Consider the following 9,925-nt stretch of genomic DNA (forward strand, 5'->3'; position numbering starts at 1 on the left):
TGAATTACTGGTTTGAGGGGAGACAAGCTTTGTTTTGTTCGCTGCTCTATCCTCAGTACTGAACGAGGTACCTGGCGTGTCATAGAACTCAGTAACTACTCGTTAGATGAAAAGTAAAAAATCTCAGTGCTTATTTGTGCCAGGCACGGAGCAAAATGCTTTCACACTTTAATCCTCACACCAAGCCCCATGACGTAGGTACCTTTACTATCCCCGGTTTCCTTTTGAGAAAGCGGAGACTCTGAGAGGCTCAGTAGCTAGGACCCTGGGATCATGGGATCATAGAGCTGGTAAGCAGCAGTGTGCTTGTGCTCTTAGAACAGAAACTATAAGGACTCTGAGATGGACACTAACAAAACATGTGTGATACCTTTATGGAGAAGAGCTTCAGACTTTATTGAAGGCCCTTTAAGACCTTTAAATGGGGTGTTCATAGGTGAAAAGATTCAGTATCATAATGTGAAATTTAATGCATTGGAGCCAAGTTCCTGATTAAGATTTCCTTAGCATTTGACAAGCTGACCCTTACTTCAAATGGAAAAGCAAAAATTCAAGAATAACTAAGATGGTTTTGGGACACTTGAGTAGCTTGGTCAGTTGAATGTTTGACTCGATTTCAGCTCAGGTCATGATCTCAGGGTCCTGGGATCGAGCCTCATCTTGGGCCCCATACTCAGCGGGGTGTCTGCTTTCTCCCTCTCCCTCTGCCCTTCCCCCTGCTCATATGCACACACACACACACACTCTCTCTCTCTCTCTCTCTCTCAAATAAATAAATCTTTAAAATAAAAAAAATAACTAAGTTTTAAAGAAGAAGAGCATGGATGATAACTTGTCCTACCAAGTAACAGATCTTCTCTCAGGGCATAAAAAGTTAAAGTGCTAGGGTGTCACAGGGATAGATAGATAAGCCATTAAAGGACAATAAAGAGCCTAGAAAAACAGACCCCTTCTTATTAGAAAAATGAAAAATGTCAGATATGACATTACAGATGAGTAGGGTAAAGAAGAATTAAATATTCAACCATTGGTGCTGAGATAATTTTATGAAAAATATTTAGTCTTATGCAAAAAAAAAATCCTAGTTACTTTAAAAGATTTTATATGAAAAGACAAATTTTAAAACTTGTGGAGGAGGGACGCCTGGGTGGCTCAGTTGGTTAAGCAGCTGCCTTCGGCTCAGGTCATGATCCCAGCGTCCTGGGATCGAGTCCCACATCGGGCTCCTTGCTCCGCAGGGAGCCTGCTTCTCCCTCTGCCTCTGCCTGCCATTGTCCGCCTGTGCTCGCTCTCTCTCCCTCTCTCTCTGATAAATAAATAAATTTTTTTTAAAAATCTAAAAAAAAATAAAAATAAAGATAAAACTTGTGGAGGAAAAAAAGGACAATAGTGTTTGACCATATTACATTTGAAAACCCCTAGTCAATAGACACCACAGACGAAGTAAGAAATGAAGAACTCTCCTATGTGCCTCACCAGCTAAAGTGGAATAAATGTGTCTAAAAGAACAACTCAGTGGGAAAGTAGGCATATGTGATTCCTAGAAGAGAAAACATGAAAAAAATATTCAGTGTCACTGGTAGCCAGAAAGAATAAAAACTAAAATACAACTATCATGTCACACTCATCAAATTAACAGATTTCTTGAAGTCTGGCCACATAGTGCTGATGGGATTATAAATTGGTACAACTGCGTCTGAGAGCAAGTTGGCAATACCTTGTCATATGGATACTGTCCATAATTTTTGACCCAGAAATTCCTCTTTTGGATACACATTCTAGAAAAACTTCAGCCTCTGCACAGAAAAAGAAAAGGATGTTGAATACGGCATTTCTACACATGATCTTAGCCAAAAGGCCGAGAAGCAATGAATACGGCATTTCTTACAGGACAGAAAAACTGAAAACAACATGTATGTCTGTCAGCAGGAGAATGGATAAATTATTTTTATATATTCACACAATGGAACCCAGAACAGTTTAAAATAAATGAGCTAGAGCTGCATGTATCAAAATGGGAATCTCCACATCACAAATTCCTATGAAATAAAACCAGTTGCAAAAAAAAAAAAAAAAAAATGATACAAGCTGTATACCATTTATATAAAATTTTAAACACATTAAAATATATATTTATAATATTTACATATAATATATGTGCTGTAATTACAACTCTCCAAGAGAAAAATAAATGTCAAATTTGTTTTAATGCTTGCCTCTGGAGAGGTATGGATTACCGAGGGATACACAAGGATCTTCACTATTATTTTATTCTGGGCAAAAGTGGCCAAATGTTATAATGTAGTTATAGTATCATTTAGTGATACTATATGATATAATATATCATTTAGTGATAAGGACATGGGTGCTTTGTTTCATGATATTTTCTGAGTTTTCTGTATGCTTGAAATATTTCTCTTTTTTCAGCTTAAAAATTATATATTTAACAAATTCATGTATACAGTACTATTAATTCACATACTAAATGTTAACAAAGTTCTAGGGTACCTGGTTGGCTGTCTGCCCATGGCTCAGGTCATGATCCCAGGGCCCTGGGGTCGAGCCCCACATCAGGTTCCCTACTCAGTGGGGAGTCTGCTTCTCTCTCCCTGCCCCCTGCTTGTGCACACACACACTCTCTCTCTATCTCAACCAAGTAAATAAAATCTTAAAAACAAATAAATATTAACAAAGTTCAAATTATTTCCAAACATTTTTAGAGAATCATAAATGTAAGATTTCCTTTCTAACTCCACAGTTAATATCTACACTTTGAGTTTTTAGGTTTTTGTTTTTTAAAAAAAAATTATTGAGTATATTTGACACACAGTGTTACATTAGTTTCAGGTGTACAACACAGTGATTCAGAATCTCTCTGTATTATGCTATGCTCAGCACAACCGTAGCTGCCGTCTGTCAGCAAACAGGCTATTAGAGTACCATTGACTGTGTTCCCTATGCTTTGCCTTTTATTCCCATGACTGACTCATTCCATAACTAGAAGCCTGCACCTCACGCTCTCCTTCACCCATTTTGCCCGCCACCCCCATCCCCACTCCCTCTGGCAACCATGAGTTTTTTCTTTATATTAGAATCAAGTCTGATTCTACTTTTGGTTGGCATGTTTGTTTATTCATATGTTGTTGTGGTTTTTTTAGTCTCCCTATGAGTGAAATCATATAGTATTTGTCTTTCTCAGCCTAACTCATTTCACTTGCATAACACCTTGACCATAATACCTTGCCATCTGTGTTTTCACAAATAGCACAACCTCATTCTTTTTTACGGCTGCATAATATTTGTATGTGTGTGTTCACGCGCGTGCAAACCACATCCTCCTTACCCACTCATCTGTCAGTGGACACTTAGGTTGCTTCTATATTTTGGTTATTGCAAATCCATACTACAGTAAACATACGGGTGCCTATCTCTTCTCAAATTAATGGTTTTGGTTTTGGCGGGGGGGTAAAGCCCAGTAGTGGAATTACTGGATTTTAAGTTATTTCTTTGTTGTTGTTGTTGTTGTTTTTTGAGGAACCTCCATGCTGTTTTCGACAGTGACTGCCCCAGTTTACATTCCTACCAACAGTGCATGAGGGTTCCTTTTTCTCCACATCTTCACCAACACTATTTCTTACCCTTTTGATTTTAGCAATTCTGACAGGTATAAGGTAATATCCCTTTATGTTTTGTGGGCTTGAAATATTTCCATACAGGGGCGCCTGGGTGGCTCAGTCATTAGGCATCTGCCTTCGGTTCAGGTAATGATCCCAGGGTGCTGGGGTTGAGCCCCACATCGAGCTCCCTGCTCAGCGGGAAGCCTGCTTCTGTCTTTCCCACCCGCCCCCTGCTTGTGTTCCCTCTCTCCCTGTCTCTGTCTCTCTGTCAAATAAATAAATAAATCTTTAAAAAGTAGATTTCCATATAAATACACACATACACCAACTCTAGCCACTTCTCACCACCTCTGAGGCGACAATCTTGACCCTAATCCCCGTTACATGTTGCTGCCCTTACATGTTGTTGTTACAAGAGCTGCTGCAGTAGCTTCCGGAACTGCCTGCCCACACTTTGTTTGCCGATGTCACTCAGTAATCTTTTATCAGAAGGTAAATCATATTATGCTACTCTATTGCTCAAAACAATTTAAGCAATAAAATAAATAACGATAGTATTGATTTGTAACCATAGAAGAAAATAAATATCCATGAATCTATGCTAATATAAATAATCTAATAAACAAATAAATGAAGAAGGAAAAAGGCAAATAGAGAATCAACATTAGGTTCAACACTACACTAATAAATGTGGCAGGTAAGATCCCTTAATGTTTGTGAAAATCAGTAGCCAAAAACTTGAGGAAAAACAGGATTTGCATAGTTCAAATCTCTTGACCTTTATCCTTCGCAAAGGGACAGGTAATCACTTTGCTTTAGAGAAACCAGACTGACATCAACCAAGATGGCGTCGGTCAGCAACACCAGACATAGGACTTACCAGCATCATGAACCTCTTGGTGTGATGCCTTGAGCAGTATACAATGTAACATCATTTCAGTGGCAGTCTTGCCAAAACTGTGTAAGAGAAGGGGCTCCTGGCTGGCCCAGTCAATGGAGCATGTGACTCTTGATCTTGGGGTTGTGAGTTTGAGCTCCACGTTGGTATAAAGATTACTTAAAAATAAAATCTAAGAAAAAAATGTGTGAGAGAAAATTTCAGACAAACCCATATTGGAAGACATTCTGCAAAATGATCCATATTCTTCAGAAGTATAAAGGTCATACATAAAATGCAATGAAAAACTGAGGAATTGTTACAGACTAGAAGAGATTAAGGAGAAATAACACTAGTGAACCTGTTATCTAACGTAATTTCTATCACAGAATTATCTGTTGAGTTGGTATGTCCATCCAACCACCCATCCATCTGTTCGTCATGCTTCCGTCTTCTTCATGCTCCACATCCAACTCTTCAGTCTTTTAACACCTACTTCCTCATGGAGAGAGACTGGTTGAAAAAATGATGTCAGCAATACCATAGAACTTTTTTGATAGATGAGGTATGAATTTCCCTATAGACCCAGGGTAAGATTGTATTTTTAGGGAGTAAATATTGGATGCTATGAGAAACTTACTCAGAAGAACCATGGAAATAAGAAAATCTCTCATCATTATTCACCTGGATTACTGCTGTAGCCTCCTAATTGGTCTCCCAGCTTCCAGTTTCGCTCTTACCTCCTTCCCCACCTCCCTTGCCCACGCCCCCCCAGAGGGATATCATGATAGCCAGAGTGATATTTTCAGGGGATAAATCTGATCATGTCCCATCCCATGATTAAAATCCCTCATTGACTCACCACTGTCTTCAGAAGGAAAGCATCACATCGCTGGCCCCTGGCTACTTCTCCATCCTTATCTTAGACTATTTCCTTGCACAAACTGTGCACTCCAGCCACACCAAACCACCCACGCTGCTTGTTACATCCCTCTTTGATTTTGCATTTGCTGTTTGTTTTCTTCTCCTACCACTCTTAACTACCAGGGTAACTTTAACTTGCCCTTTAATTCAACTGGAGCATTTTTCTACTCTTCAGAGCCTTTCCTTCTCGATTACATCTCTCAGTGACCCCAGCACCTTGTACATAACTCCTTCACAGCCCCTGCTTGAAGACAAAGACTCCTAGTATCTTCTGCTAGCTTATTGCCTGGTATGTAGCAAGTGCTCAATAAAAGTTTAGTGAGAAAGGAAGGGAGAGAAGGAAAAATGGAAAGAGGAAAGAGAGGTTTTTAAGTTAAATGAATATTTAGCAAATAAACCCTTCCCTGACTTTTCTCTTCCTGTATTTCTAGGACTTCAAGCTCTTGCAAAGGTATATAATTGATTTAATTCACCTGATTCTCTGCTTGTCCTTTGACATAGATGAAACATTAATATTAAAAGGCTGTCCACTTTGACATAAACTATTACTGATAAAGATGGTATTGAGCCAAACTGAGATCATAGAGTCCTTATCTCTCTCTAACCTTCAGAGACTCGCATAATCTGTGACCTCTAGAAATAGCACCCAAAACTATGTTTTAAAACAGCCTGTACCATCTTAAGGAATGCAAAGAAATCAAAATATACCTTCTACTTATTTGATACGTTTCCTCTTTATGATGTACTGAGAAGTTTAATTGGCATTTATTTGCTATTCCCGGAGTGTGGAAAGCCTTGGAGGGGGGTAAATAAATTAGCTTCTGAGTTTGGAGTGTACTTTAGGATGCGGTAAAAGCAAATTTCTAAGGGGAAATAGGGGACGCCTAAGGCTAGGGAAAGAAGGGAGGGTCCCTGTTGCATTTTTACCTTACTGAATTCTTTCCAAATCAGGCTACAGATCTTTTTCTTTCACATCCACCGTGCCAAGCACGGTATTTTTAGTAACGGTAATACAGAGCAGCAGCCTGTCGTTTGGGAGCTAACAAATAAGCATACTGCCCCTCTTACACACAATATGCTACACATCTTTATTTCCACTCATCCTTACAGAAGCTCTTTAGCCTTCCATGTTTCTTTAAGGAGATGACAAGAAGTACTGGTTAATAAGCTCTTGGGGTTATTCAATATCCCTCTTCAGTGCTCATTTTCTGAAGTTGAAAACACTCGTGCATGTGCACACATGCACACTAAACTTTGTCAGAGGTGAAGTACTTCCAAATGCCACTTGAATGTGATTAAAAGAATCCTGGGCTTGATAGGACTCATTACCCAAGATGCCAGGCCTAACTGTTTGCTCAAACTTTGGCCTAAGAGAAGGAAACGTCTTAGTAAAAAAAATGGCTCATGGAAGTGGAGGTTAACAGTTTATTGTCTTTTTGTAAAAACACTTGCTGGAGCTATCACTTTAATACAGAATTATAACAATTTCTTACTATAGATTACATACTAGAAAAGTGTCTGTCATTTATTTGGTTTTAAGGAAGAAATCAAATTCTATTTGACTTGATGCCCTGAGTTTCTGGTCTAGAGTTATCTGACTGATTTCCCTTGCTAGTCAATAATTTTCTACACAAGTTCAGGACACTATTAGGCAATTTTGTGCTTAATACCATTGATAAATTTTATGTTTAGTTCCAAGTCATGCCATAGTTAACATTGTTAATTTACACTGTGATTTGAAAGTCTTCCAGCACAGCTTAAAGTTACTCAACTCAGTTTTCACCTTCTAATGTCAGAGAATATTAACAATTCCACCCCATGGTTGAGTCCACCCATTGGTAAATTCCTCGAGGATTTATTATAACATCCCAGCCTCTGATATAATTTGGGTATCTCACTCATGTTTATTCTTTATCATTCTAGCAATAGGATCTGTTTAATTTGTATAGTAGTATAGTTAAGAGGTTAATAGTTGTTGAAATCAAGTTGTTGTAGGAACTCAAGATTCTAAGTCCAAGCTTTCAGGGATACTAATTGCATGGTATGCTTCAACTAGACTAGACAATAGGACCATGGAAGTTGTCAACCTAAAAGTTATCAGCTTTGGCATTTTTTTTTTAATCCAGCACAAGTTTTATCAGGTAGTATGTGTCACAAGATTGTGTAAGATCTCACCTCATCCTAGAACATTTTAGATGAAATGATAAGCTTTGATTTCCATTCTGTTGTTAATGATGTGTTGACAAGTAGGGTGGAACTTTTTAATAAAGAAAATAAAGAAATTAAAGATCTTAAATAACAAGCCCATATCATATTATGTAATATATCTTGTCTCCTTATCGTTAGATATCACCTTGTGATTTATTCTCATCCATCATTCTGTTCAGTGAAAATCAACAAAATTGCTTAATATGATTTTATTTAAATGACTATACATGTTGAGAAACTAATCTTATATTCTGGTGCCTATAAAACAAATAGCAAAAAGAAGTTTTGCATAGTGTGCCCACATAAAGCATTAATCCTTCTCCCAAGTAACTAATGTACAAGTCACGAAATTCACATTCTCCATTCACATCTTACTGTATCAGAAAAGAAAATTAGAGAATTTATTAAGTTTTTTAAAAATCTTTCCTTTTGTTCTGAGATCTTGTGAATGTTTAATTCATAATTCTACAAGAATTTTGGGCTTCAAAATAATTGATACTATCCTGATTGACTGAAGCAGTTCTGCTAACATTAGCAATACATTCTGAGGATGAGAAATGTACCGTTCTTGGATATTCACACTATCATTTCATTTTTAAGTTTTATCATAAAAGAAGTCCAAAATAAGAATTCACTTTCCTTCCCCCAAGCTACCAAAATAAATAATTCTAGTACTATGTAAAATGTGTCTTCCTGTAAAGCTCTGTTAAGGACAAAACAGAAACAGCCTATTGCTTTATTTATATTAACACTTATTTTCATACGCTAGTAATGTTGTTTATCCTGTAATACATCATACCTTTGTAGATAACCAATGTGAGTAGCTTGTATTTGTCACCCTTAATGCTGGTATTAAGTCACTGGAAATATTGATAAGCTGGTCTGCCGTAATTAGATGATGTAGGCCCTTATGTCCTCCTCTTTTGGGATGGACCATATGTACCATAACTCCTAACAAATTACACACCAGCTTCTTCAGTTCTGAGGAAATAAAACCCTTCCGTGGCTCCATACCTGGACACTAGAAGAACTAAGTTTTGGCTGAGCAGTATCTTTGGCCTGCAGTTTCCAAATGGTGCAACTTTGAACACATACGTGTCCGCATGTTAAATGTAACATTGATATACTAGACCCAAAGGAGCCTATTGCTTGTCCTGGTGAGTTCCATGATCTTTTCAGGATGCCTGTGTTCCTTGAAAGAAAATTACTCTAAGCTGCGGCTAATAGATTGGATTATGTCTTCCCACTCTCGTTTTATCTTTCATGCTTTGGCAAGTCCTTTTCCTTAAGTACAAGAATACATCAGTCTAAGAAGGCTAGATATTTTTTTAATATTTTATTTATTTATTTGACAGAGATCACAAGTAGGCAGAGAGGCAGGCAGAGAGAGGAGGAAGCAGGCTCCCCGCGGAGCAGAGAGCCCCATGCAGGGCTTGATCCCAGGACCCTGGGATCATGACCTGAGCCGAAGGCAGAGGCTTTAACCCACTGAGCCACCTAGGCGCCCCGCTAGATATTTTTTTAAACATTGATTTATAAAAACTTTAAGAAAGGATATTTGTATCTTAAGTTCTTTTCCGTTTATACAACATTCATAATAGAATCGGGTTAAGTATAAGTCCAGTGGTATATCTCATTTCATAGCAATTTATTTTAGATGTAATTTTTCGGAATAAAGCTATCTGTAAATCCCTGTGCTTAAGAGACTTCCTTAGATATTCCAGAAAAGATTAACTACAAATCATTATGAGCTTTTTTTAACTTGATTACATTATCATCAGCCAACTTTTTAACAGTATGTTGTGTGTTTCTGAATGATAGGATAAGATGGGTTTGTTTAGTCCAAAACTGATATATATGATTTAATAATTCTCTGCTGTTTTCAAACTTAGCTTAGGGTGTTCCTACTAATTGTATATCCCCAAGAATGGGAAACTGTGTGCCTTACATTGTATTTTAATGCATTTTATGAACTTTCAGCCCTCTTAGGAATTAAGCTATATATTCTACACTCTAATTAGGTTAGGTATCAACTTTTTTGGAAATTTTATCAGCTCACAGTCTCTTAAGATGCTCCTCGGAGTTATAAAACAGTTGTTCATTCATTTATTTGTTTTTCTATAAAACACCAAAAATTCAGCTTTCATGTTTTAAATCGGAAGAATGGAAATGGTAGAAGTAATGATTATTATGGACTTTCTCAGTAGAATTTCAACGTGGTGTAGATACACCAGTAACTATATAAAAATCTCTGTAGTTAAAGATAAATACTTATGAAACCAAGAAGAAATTGGATTAA

The 9,925-nt window shown here is 37.4% G+C and overlaps 1 protein-coding gene and 1 long non-coding RNA gene across 4 annotated transcripts in view; one reads left to right on the forward strand and one right to left on the reverse strand.

Moving 5' to 3' along the window:
• Positions 1-9,925, forward strand: part of ELP4 (elongator acetyltransferase complex subunit 4) — a 243,826-nt gene that overhangs the window by 212,992 nt on the left and 20,909 nt on the right. The gene's annotated exons all lie outside the window — the stretch shown is intronic.
• The window catches only part of LOC309873370, a 15,381-nt gene continuing 6,357 nt past the window's right edge, over positions 902-9,925 (reverse strand). For both annotated transcript variants that reach the window (XR_014316315.1, XR_014316316.1), the window contains exons 2-3: positions 4,498-4,687; positions 902-1,796 (exon numbers count right to left, since the gene is read on the reverse strand). This is a non-coding gene — a long non-coding RNA (uncharacterized lncRNA). The remainder of the gene's footprint in view (positions 1,797-4,497; positions 4,688-9,925) is intronic.

The sequence above is a fragment of the Mustela nivalis genome (assembly GCF_964662115.1).
Source record: "Mustela nivalis genome assembly, chromosome: 9".
Classification (NCBI taxonomy): domain Eukaryota; kingdom Metazoa; phylum Chordata; class Mammalia; order Carnivora; family Mustelidae; genus Mustela; species Mustela nivalis.